Genomic DNA, 12,090 nt, shown 5'->3' on the forward strand with positions numbered 1-12,090 from the left:
TAGCAATAAATTCTTAACCGGTACAATTTGGTGATCTCCTGCCCTGAGTCTTAAGAAAGTGGGGATCATATAACAATCACATTGACTCATACCACTCCCAACAGCCTAACATTTGCTTCCCTGGAAATCAGGGTCATGAGGCCCTCAACTTGCACCTAGGAGAGAAGAATGGCCTTTATAGGCCATTCTGCCAAGATTCTGTTGGCTTCTCACCTACAAAAGCCAAGGCATTCAAAGCAACTGAGGCAGCCCTAGTCTGGCCTTGTGAGACTCTGATGACAAGAAAGAGAAGCTCCCCTGTGAGTCAAATGTCAGGCCTGCACACATTTCAGCTATCATGTCCTTGCAGCCAAGAAATATCACCATGACAGAGCACACAAAGATGGCAATGGGGTTTTCTCTCAAGTGCCTCTTAAGACAACGAAAGAGAAGTGAGAATCAAGAAAGGAGGGAGAGGAAGAATGAGGACTGTAATGATGTTCATAGGTAGAAAACAAATCAGAGCTATGATCATTGTTGTTGCATGGAAACAAACCAACAGTTCACATTTCATTGGCAATTCTAAGACATCACTATATTTAACACAGCATAAAAATTCTTTAAAGTTATTTTGAAAGGGAAAGAATCCATCGAACACTGAACCCACTGTACATCAGATACAGGCAACACTGAATAGAGCACATATTGCATATCAGAGGGGCAATTTCCATAACACAAGCTACTTAAGTGCAACACTAAATATCAGTCATCATTTCTTAGATCAAAATCTCACATTCTAATCAGTAAAAGAAAATGTCCATTTTGTTTTTCATAGAAGCACATAACATAAAACTGGAAGAGACTTCAGAAATCACCTTGAGTCCAAACCCAAGGAGAAAACTAGGGCTCATATTTGTTATGCAAGATGCAGAATGTTGTGAAACTACTTAGCACAAGTCTGGTATCAGATCCTAGGCCTCCAGGTTCCCACCCTTATACTTTCCTTCAAACCAAATATTGATGTGCTGTTCTCACTTGATCACTCCACAACACCTTATGAAATGTGAAGCTGAACTTGGACCCCTTTGCAGTCTTAAGTAGAGCCCTGAGCTACAACCCCAGGCCCACTGCAGGCCTTGCAGTGGCAAACACAGTTCTAGTCTCTCCCTTGTGCTCAACACCCACCATCTCATTCCAAACTAAGTTCGGCATTCAAACAGCAATTGGGAAACAAAATTTAAGTTGGGAGAGGTAACCCTGAGATTCCTATTCTGCCTAATATACCTTTACCCTTTACCCTTCCTCATTTAAATATCCAGTTCCTAATTCAATAACATATATATATATATATATATATAAATACTTTTTTCCTGCTTACATGTATTCAGTGACTATTTCCTTGGAAGAGAAATTATATACTCTAAAAAGTAGGCAACACAATAATTTTACAAGAACTATTACATGTACATTTTCAAGCAGAAAATGTCTTTTTATTTATATTGCAAAATGAATGTTAAAAATAAACCTTGATCAAAATTTCACACTTTATACAAACATTAACTTAAATTGATCATAGATTAAAATGTAAGACTGAAAGATTTTTATAACAGAAGAAAAAAATCTTCAGGACCAGGGCTTAGGAGTTTTCTCATTTGACCAAAAGCATGATTCATAAAAGAAAAAAAAATAAATTGGACTTCATCAAAACTTAAAACTTTCATTCTGTGAAAGACCCTTTTAAGGGAATATAAAGATAAGCCACAGCCAGAAAAATGAATGAAATTGCAGCCCTATTTTAACACTCACAAGATTAACTTGAAATGGATTAAAGATTTAAATATAAGACCTGAAACCTTAAACTCCTAGAAGAAAACATAAGGAAAAGGCTCCTTCACGTTGGACTTGGCAGTAATATTTTGGATATGCACCAAAAGTCAGGCCAAAAAAGGCAAAAATAAATAAGTGAAACTGTATCAAACTAAAAGGTCTCTGTACAACAAATAAAATTATATCAACAAAATGAAAAAATAACCTATGAAATAGGAGAAAATATTTGCAAGCTACACAACTGATATGCAGTAAGATCTGAAATACATAAGGAGTTCATACAACTCAATAGCAAAGAAAGAAATAGACAAAGGACCTGAATTAGACCCTTCTCAAAAGAAGACATACAAATAACCAATAGGCATACAAAAAATATAATGTACTTACATCATCAGAGGAATGCAAATTAACCACAAAGAGAGCTGGGGTTGTAGCTCAGTGGTAGAGCACTTGCCTAGCATGTGTGAGGCACTAGATTCAATCCTCAGCACCATGTAAAAATAAATAAATTAAATAAAGGTTTAAAAAAACACAACGAGAATGACTATTATCAAAAAGATGAGAGATAAAGAATTGGTTAAAGATATGGTCAAAGGGAACCCATGTACATTGTTGCTGAGAATGTAAATTGGTAAGCCCCTTGTGGAAAACTGTATGTCATTTCCTCATAAAACTAAAACTCAAAACACCATAGTATTCAAAAATTCCACTTCTGTACATCTAAAAGAAACAAAATCAATATCTTGAAGAATTAATTACACTCAAGTTTACAACATTAGTCATAATAGTCAAGACATAAAAACAACCTAAGCACCTCAGCATAGATGAATGAACAAACTGTGGCATGTGCACGCACACACGCTCACACACACACACACACACACACACACACCGAGCAAAGTGCTACTCTGCCATGTAAGAGGGGAACCCTGTCACTTGGGACATGAATGAACCTTGAGGACATATGCTAAGGGAAATAAGTCAGTCAAAGAAAGATGAATCCTCATCAACTTGCTGATAAATGAAATCTAAATTCTGAACTTACAGAAACAAAGTAGAATGGTGGTTACCAGGGGTTGAGGGGTGGAGGAAATGAGGAGAGATGTTGGTCAAACGGTAGAAACTTTCAGGTATAAAGAAGATCTTAAATGTTCTCACACACAAAAAAAAAGTAGTGACTTGGGTGAGGTGATAGATGCACTAACTAACTTGATTGTGGCAATCGTTTCACAATATATGCGTATATAAAGTCATCATGCTGTACCCTTTACATTTTTTATAATTTTGTTATACCTCAGTATAATTTTATAATTATACCTCAGTAAAGGAAGGGAAAGAAAGATAAGCTACAGGTAGAAGAAAATACTTGCAAATCACATATCTAACAAAGAACTCATATCTAGAATACATACTCCAAACTTCAAACAGTTAAAAGAAAATCCCACTAGAAAATGAATAAAAGATACATTTTACCAAAGAGGATACAAATAAGATTTGAAGGATGGCAAAAAAAGATTTGAAAAAGATATTCAACAGCATTAGCCATTAGAAAAATGAAAGAATTAAGACAAGATTATCACTATCCAACTATTAGAACAGCTAAAATTAAAATTTAAAAAAAAACAGTGAATAACACCAAATGCTAGTGAGAAGACAAAAGAAGTTGGATCATATATTGCTGGTGGAAAGTAAAATAAGAGAACAAATTTGAAAAAGAGTTGATAGTTTCTTTAAAAATTAAACATACATTCAACCAGAAATGGTACTTCATTTGTCCCAGAGAAATGAAAACTACTTTTTGAAAGTCTATATAGAGTTGGTCACAGTAGCTTTATTTGTAATTGCCCAAAACTTGAAACAACCAAAATGTCTCTTAACAGGTAAATGTTAAACAAACTGTGGTGTGCACACACCATGGAACACTACTCAACAAAACAAAACACAGCAAAACAAAACAAAATCATTTGCAACAACCTACATCTCAAGGGCATTAAACTGAGTGAAAAACAGCTTATCTAAAAAGTTCACATACTACATTATTTCACTTATACAGCATTTGTGAAATGACAAAAATTATACAAATGGAAACAGATTAGTAGTTGCCAGGGTTATGGATAATCTAAAAGAAGGGAGTGTAACTAAAAAAAGAAATAACCCAAAGATCATCTTTGTGGCAATGAAACTTTTCTGCATCTTAACTGTGGTGGTGGTGGTTACATGTACCTAAACTTGATAAAATGACATGTACAAACTGTACAAATATCAACTTCCTGATTTTTATATTATAGTCTAGTTAAATCCAGTGCAACCAGTGGGGAAACAGAGAGCAAGGTACATGAGACTTCTCTGTACTAACTCTTAACAAAATCTACAAATTTTTCAAAATAAAAAGTTGCAAAAAATATTCCATTATGCCAGTTTGCACTGCTGCAGGATTACTTCAGACCAGATGTCTCATTCTCTCCCCTTGGGTAGGTCCCCTAGCTCCACTTGGAGCTTACTCTGGGAAATTTTGTTCCATCATGGCTCTTCAGTTTACTCTTTTATTGTCCTTAGTTTCAGGACAGTGTGGCAGCCACATCCTCATGGATCTGACCGAGGTAAACCCACACCCTCAACCTCATTGAGAAACATGGCTTCTGAAAGATGGAAAAATCCTTTCACTCTTCTCAGGTTCTAACTCTGGTGGGAGATGGTTACCACTGTGGTAAACTCAAGTCATTATGTAAGAATTAGGAAGCCGCAGCCCAATGTAGGAAGGAAACGTGGTGTGGTAGAGAAAACACTGGCTTCAGGGCTAGAGGCCCAAGTTAACTATTTGTGCCACATGACCAAGTAACTTTTCCCTAAGTAGTTTCGCTTGCTCAATGTAGAGCTTTAACAAGGTAATTCATGATGCATCTATCTGCTATAAATACCATGGGTCGCAAAACACTATCAGAGAAAGAAGACCTGATTTTCTGATTGTTACCTTGATACTTTGAAAGGTACCAAACCAGTTCCAGAATGCATGCCACATTTAACCACCCCCTTGTCCTCATTTTAAGGAAAATGATGATACCAGTTTGAACAAGTCCCCAATGGAAGGGAATTTTTCAGGAAGCATTATAGAAAGAAAGTGATAACCTTTCCAAGGCACCAAGCCAATCACATCTTCAGTTTAAATAACCCTTTGCTCAAGACAAAAATGGTTCTTTGGGAGTAGGAAAAAAAAAAAAGTGTGTGTGTTCTGTTATTTGGATTTATCTTCCCTATTCAATTGATTCATTCACATATTCATTCTGGTGACAGCTCAGGGCAACTGGGAAAAGAGCTGTACTGGCAACAATTAAAGCAAAGACGTTTCCTGTGCCCCCATCCTTTGGGGCCACTCCTGCTGCTGCAGTGAAAGAATTTAAAAGTTTTTTTTTTTTTTTTTTTTTCAGTCAAGGAAGGAAGCAAAAGATCCTAGGACTGTGAATAAGTTGAGGCCATTTCTCCAAAGGAATCAATGAAAGACAATAAAAGGGTCACTTGGCCCCAAGTGGAAGAAACAGAATCTCTAGCAACCTACTTTGGAGTTTTTGTTTTATTTTCACTTATTTCCTCTGTTCTATTTGTGACTATTTAAAAAAAAAGAAGAAGAAAGAAAGAAAGAAAAACTCTTTTTATGGTAACTTTTTTTTAACCGACTAATTTATCTAGTTTTATATGACCTATACTAATTTGAGTAAAAATATATAAAAGCTGGAATGAAAGAAAAATTAGAGATTACCCACACCAATTCCTCATTCCATGGCTTAGTAAACTGAAGCCAAGCCCATTAAAGGAAGCACCAACATCAGAGCTGGTAACTGTCACGGCTGACTGGAACTCTACCTTGGTGAGGTTTTCTCTGCTCTACCACAGGACCACCTGCATCTCTTTCAGGCTGGAAATAATTCTTTAGAACTTGATAATCACAACTTCAAACTCCTCTGAAAACACTAACTTCATTTGGAAACTTAACTTCTGAAACTGAAATTCCTTAGCAAAGTTCTATTTGGGGACATTCCAATTCTTGTCAAACTCTTTGCTCTAATTAATTCTCCATTAGTAAATAGACTCAGAGCATAACTACTCCATTTTCAATGAACAATCTTGAGTGGTACATATACATATCGAAAGTTTATGTCAATCATTAGACTAAGCCCTCTATATTGATTATGGCATTTAATGATCACAACAATCCCATGAGTTACGTAATATTATCTTATTTTTCAGATGAGGAAACTGAGGTTTCCACAAGTCAGTAAACTAGCTCAAGCTCATATATCTAACCCTGGTCAATATTATTCCAGGATATAATACTTAACCAATACGTTTTTCAGAGCTATACTTTTTAAGTACTTAACTACTCTTTCAAAGTTTTATGTCAATATTCTCTATCAATAAAAAGAATTCTCACTCAGCACAGTAGTGCATGCCTGTAATACCCTCAGCTCAGGAGGTTGAGGCAGGAGGATTTTGAGTTCAAAGCCAGCCTCAGCAAAAGACTGACCCTGTCTATAAATAAAATATAAAATAGGACTGGGGATGTGGCTCAGTGGTCAAGTGCTCCTGATTTGAATCCCTGGTACCCCCAAAAAAAGAATCCTCAAATCCTCAATCCAATAATCAGTTTAAGGAGAAAATGGAGTTTAGGCAAATTTCCCTACTATCAGTAATTCAAACACTGTACATTACCTTGTGGGGAACTCTATCAAGAACAATCATTAGACTGATCCTTTCTGGCAGTGATCTAGAGAAGAAGTTGACACACTGCCTCACAGACCCCAGAACTCACATGGTGCTATGGAGAAGAGGTTGTTCACAATACAAACAGGTAACCAGCAATTGAATCAGGACCCACCTGTTCTAATGGAAAATCCTAATTAAGAGTCTCTTAAGAAATGTATCTTGTGTAAGAAATGTGTAGATTATAAAACAAAACATTTTTTCTCCCAGTTTATTTCTCCATTTACTGAATACATTTAAGGAAAGCATATAACAGGTCTTTGTGAAAAGAAACAGAAAGAAATTATAAAAGTGACTAAGAGACCTCAATAATGGGATATATGCCCTTATACATAAGTAGATCCTGCATATCTGAAAGACCTTAAAGTTTTTTTTGTTTTGTTTTGTTTTGTTTTGTTTTTTAAATATGGAACGCTTCACGAATTTGCGTATCATCCTTGCGCAGGGGCCATGCTAATCTTCTCTGTATCGTTCCAATTTTAGTATATGTGCTGCCGAAGCGAGCACCTTAAAGTTTTTAACATCAAATATTGGGAATAAATTATGTAAGGTTACTACCAATACATTTATTTTATAATAAAATGATTAGACCTTTCTGAACTTTTAACCAGATTTTGATTCTGTGGATTAAAACTATTTATGAATCAAACTACATAAGCTCAGTAAAGACACCTAGTCTTTTGATACTTGCCCCATTACAAGAATTAGGGTGGTCAGGAATAGTATCTTCACAAATAAGCAAGCAATTGTTTTATGTTTTCTGCATTCCTAACCCTTGTATTTTATTTGGTGGGAGGTGCCAGGGATTAAACTCAGGGGCACTCTACTACTGAGCCACATCCCAGTCCTACCTTGAAGTCTATATAGAGACAGGGCCTCACTGAGTTGCTTAGCACTCACTTTTGCTGAGGCTGGCTTTGAACTCTTGATCCTCCTGCCTGAGCCTCCAGAGCCACTGGAATTATAGGTATCCACCAACATTCCTGTCAAGCCCCTTTTATTTGAAATTCTACTTTTAAAAATGCAAAAATCCTGGCATATAAACTTGTCACTTTGTACCCTGCAATGGAGAAAAGCAATATAAGCATCTTTACCTGATCCACCACACAGATGGATCGATGCAATGAGCCAGGTATGGTTCTTGAGTACTTTAACTTACCTATCTTCCTTCATCTAGGCAGTTAATCATTATATCTACTTCACAGGGTTATGAAGATTAAATGAGCCATTTCTTATCAAACCCTCAGAACAGTACTCAGAGAACACTACCTATTGTTATTGTGCTGTTGATAGAAATGATGATGATTATTATTAGAATAATCACAAAATGGGAGTGACATTACTTATAAAATTGATCATGGTATTTAAGGCCTGTCAAAAAGAATAGCTCTGAATTAACTAGTCTAAACTAAAAGTATAACTTTTGCTGCATTCTCCAAAATTAAACTTGTTCATATCGATTTTTGACATTCCTATATCTAGTAGTTAATTCACCCTGGTGATTTCCTCACAGACCCCAGAAAATGAAATCCAATAAAACATTTTTAAGGTTTACCTGTGACTGTGAAAAATCATCAGGCACAACTTCTTGAAATTTTGCATGTCAAAGTTATATCACATGTGCTTTCCCATAGGGAGCTGTGCACATGAAGGGCTGAGCACGAGATAAAGCTGAACCAACTGCCTTTGAAGGAAAATTCCACCTTGCCTATGGGCTATGATCGGCACCCCTACAGTCTCTTGCAGAGCTGTGGCAAGATGGTCTTTCCTCCAGACAAGAGCCCAGATTAGCAGTTCAGTTTGTTTCAAGAAATGAACAGTTTACCAATAGCCTAACAAGGGGTCCACTAGGAAAATGGCATAGCACATGCTCATCAGAGACGAGAAGATCTATATTTGAATCCTTCCACTGGGCATCATTATAGTTTTGTGAACTTCACTTTCTCCATCTGGCATCTGGGTTACTGGGAGGACTAAAGAAGATAATGTATTTAAAGTGTTCTGTATTCAATGACCACAACAAATAGCCATCATCACCATTCTAGAGAAATGCTCTTAAGCAGCAGCAGAATATCAGTTTTTCTGCATTCACCCCCTGAATGAGAGAAGAGATGTTACAGAAGACCCTCTCATCTAGGTCCTATAAAAATGCATTCCTGGGTAAAGCAGAACCACTGGTAGATGACACACAGTCATCCCTCAGTATCTGTGGAGATTGGTTCCAGGCCCTCCCCACAGATGCCAAAACCATGGAAGTACAAGTCCCTTATCTAAAACAACACAGTATTTGTATATACTCCCCTATACTTTAAATCATCTCTAGATTACTTATAATAGCTAATGCAAAGGCTAGGTCAGTCATTGTTATACTATATTGTTTAAATAACGACCCCCAAAAAGTTTATACATATTTAATACAGGTGCAATTATTTCCTGAATATTTTTAATCTACTGTCAGTTAAATCTGTGGATGTGGAACACACAGATATGGAGGGTAAACTGCACTCGTGTTCAGTTAATTCATCTCCCAACAGCACGACAAGCAGCATGAGAGAGTGGAGAGAACACGGACTCTGGAATCAGAAAAGGTCTGATCTGAGTTGCAGGATGACTAGCTACATGACCTTGAGGAAGCAGCATGAACTCTGAGACAGGTTTCCTTATCATTAAATAGACAAAATGATACCTTTAAATGATAACTGCAATAATGAAATGTTTATGACGGTTAAATAAAATAAGGTATGCAGAGTTCCCTAGTAGAGTGCCAAACACAAAAGGAACCCAACAAATGACAGCCCCCCATAATGCATTTTTTGCGTTATTGCATAGCTGTAAAACTTTACTGAGAGCATTATCTTCAATTATTCTTATTGCTCCTTATCTGAAGCCTCAAGTGAAACACTCCCTTTAGAATGCAATACTAGTAAAGTCTTTACTTCTCTTTAGTGTGTTTTTCTTTTTCTGATAAGAAATATGTAACTGATTATCTCTCATTTTATCTTGGCTGCCAGGAGGCTCAAAGACAAATTAAATGCAACTCTAGGAACAAAACTGATCCTAGTGGTTCTGCACATTGTATGGCCTCCCTGGCTGTGATTCCTGTTTTGCCCTCTCATTTGTTATTACAACATAGCGCAAAACTTTCATAGATGTAAGAAGCTATTAACTAGCCAACTAATTAAATCAGCCTCAGAAGATACCAATTGTATCCAGAGCACAGATTTGGGATGTTCAAGTTTCTCACACTTGTCCCTCTCCTTGGGCAATTCACTTCACCTTCCAGATCCAGATTTTCTCATGTAAAGTAGAAATAAAAATCTCTAAAGACCTCTAAGGATAATCTATGTGCAAGCATGCTTTGTAACCTATCAAATGCTACATATAGGCCAAAACATACTAGCTTTATGATCGCAGAAGAGGAATTTTCAAACAAGTAAAGGTATAGACAGACACATAAATCATGGTGCTGCACCGAGGACCCCTACAGGCAAATATGGAAGCTGTGTAGTGAGCGGGGCCAGAGTAGCCACCTCACCATGTTAGGCTCTCTAGAAAGCTCCAGCAAGACTCCTTGGAAGACAAGGCATGATGGACATGAATGAAAACTTTTCAAGGGACAATCCCAATTCAATAAATATATTGAACCAATTTGTCGTTTGGCCTTTACTCTAAACTGTTTGCTTGGAAAACAGTGCCAATGAGACCATGGTTTATTCCCCAGTGAGCCTATAGCTTCACCCCTCAGTCTCACCAGATTCATCCTAGGAACAGGATGTGGATAACGAGGGGTGTATAACATGGGAATCCAATGTCACACCTCAATCTCCTACCAATAACAGTGGATAAGCTGCTACACCCCAAAATGCTCATATAGTATTAACATGAACCACAGGGTTTCTTTTTTTTTTTTTTTTTTAAGTTAAATTTGGGCTAGACCAAGCATCTCTTAATAGTACAGTAGGAGTTTCTCCATTTTTGGAATAATTTGCTGACTTATTCCAGGAATTCAGATGTTTTTATAGAAGCTCTTGGTCTCTTATTTCAAAAACCCATTGCCCTCACTAACAGCTTAGCATATAGCAGCTACCTTTCCATGGAGAAGAGAAAGAAGGAAATTGCTGGTATGCTGGAAAGATGATGAGGCAGGAGTTGGGGTTGAAAGGCCCAGCTCTGCTCCTTGCTAATGTGTGAGTGTAATCAAGTGACTTAGCGATAATAACTAACACACACCAAGCCTAATCTCTTGCCAGTACCCTCTGAAGGCATTAAAACTCATTTAAAACTTAGGACAACCTGATGAGGCACATAGCTGTCTCACCTCATTTTATCGATTACAAGAACTGAGACTTGGAATAACCAAGTGCTTTGCCCACCAACAAGAGCTAGTAACTAAGGTACATGGGATCTGAAGTCAAACTAGAATTCAAGTCCAGAGTTTTAACCATGATTAAAATGTTGCCTCCATAAATCTTACTATGTTCATTTATAAAATAAGGAAGGAGTAATAATACTGGCTTGGATTTCTCACAAGGCTGTTAAGAAGATCAAACATGATCACAGAGGTGACAGCCTTTATTAAGTCCAAACTACGACACAAGTGTTAGGAGTCCCTACTCAAGCCTGTGTGCATTTTCCTAACGCCAGCTACTTGACAGGCAAGGACAAGAAAGGCAATACACCAAAAATTGACTTCCACATATTCTGAATTTAGATAAGAAACAACAGTTGAGTGCTGTGGCCCATACCTGAACAGGGGAGACTAAGGTAGGAAGATCACAAGTTCAAGGCTAGTCTCAGCAACTTATGAGGCCCTGTCTCAAAATCAAAAATAAAAAGGGCTAGAAATGTAGCTTAGTAGTTGAGCACTCTGGGTTCAATCCCCCATATCATTTAAAAAAAAAAAAAAAAGGAGGAGGAGGAGAAGAGCAAAAAAAAAAAAAAAAAGACTTCTGAAAGACATCTGTGAAAATGAGTGACTGCTGGAATAAGAGCAACCCTGGCCAAGCTGATGAGCAACGGGAAAAACCCGTTCAGAATCTGCCCACGCCCTTCAGAAAGACACAACTGTCACCTAAACTGCTGGAATTTCAAATACGTGGAAGCTAATACACGGCTATGCTCATCCATCTCCACGGCAACACACTTTCAAAGAGTCTTCTCTAGGACTCAGTTGACTTTAGACCAATCAAGTGGAAAACAACTATTCATAGCTGTAATTTTCTAATTTTGAATATACCAAGCTTTAGAGAAATGAATAATGGAACCCTCCAGGATTTGATTGCACACTATCAAATGTTCCTCATTTTTAGCCCAATCACTCCAGTATTTCAGTTTCATGATATGGTATAAAGAGAGTCAGACCAGAAGTCCAAGGACGTTGTTCTAATCCTGACTCCTCTACCAACATAGGAGGTATGACCTCAGACAAATTACTTAGACTGGGGAACCTCGAACTTATATTTCTAAAACAGGGATAATGCTGGTTCTAATTGCATTAGGGTGACAGAACAATTAGGGTACTATGTATGA

The 12,090-nt window shown here is 37.2% G+C and overlaps 1 protein-coding gene and 1 non-coding gene across 4 annotated transcripts in view; both read right to left on the bottom strand.

Moving 5' to 3' along the window:
* The window catches only part of Slc4a4 (solute carrier family 4 member 4), a 424,936-nt gene that overhangs the window by 239,487 nt on the left and 173,359 nt on the right, over positions 1–12,090 (bottom strand). The window lies entirely within an intron of this gene.
* LOC124995187 (U6 spliceosomal RNA) lies at positions 6,962–7,068 on the bottom strand. Its single transcript, XR_007110658.1, has one exon. It is a non-coding gene; the product is annotated as a U6 spliceosomal RNA (small nuclear RNA).

The sequence above is a fragment of the Sciurus carolinensis genome, chromosome 10 (genome assembly GCF_902686445.1).
Source record: "Sciurus carolinensis chromosome 10, mSciCar1.2, whole genome shotgun sequence".
Classification (NCBI taxonomy): Eukaryota; Metazoa; Chordata; class Mammalia; order Rodentia; family Sciuridae; genus Sciurus; species Sciurus carolinensis.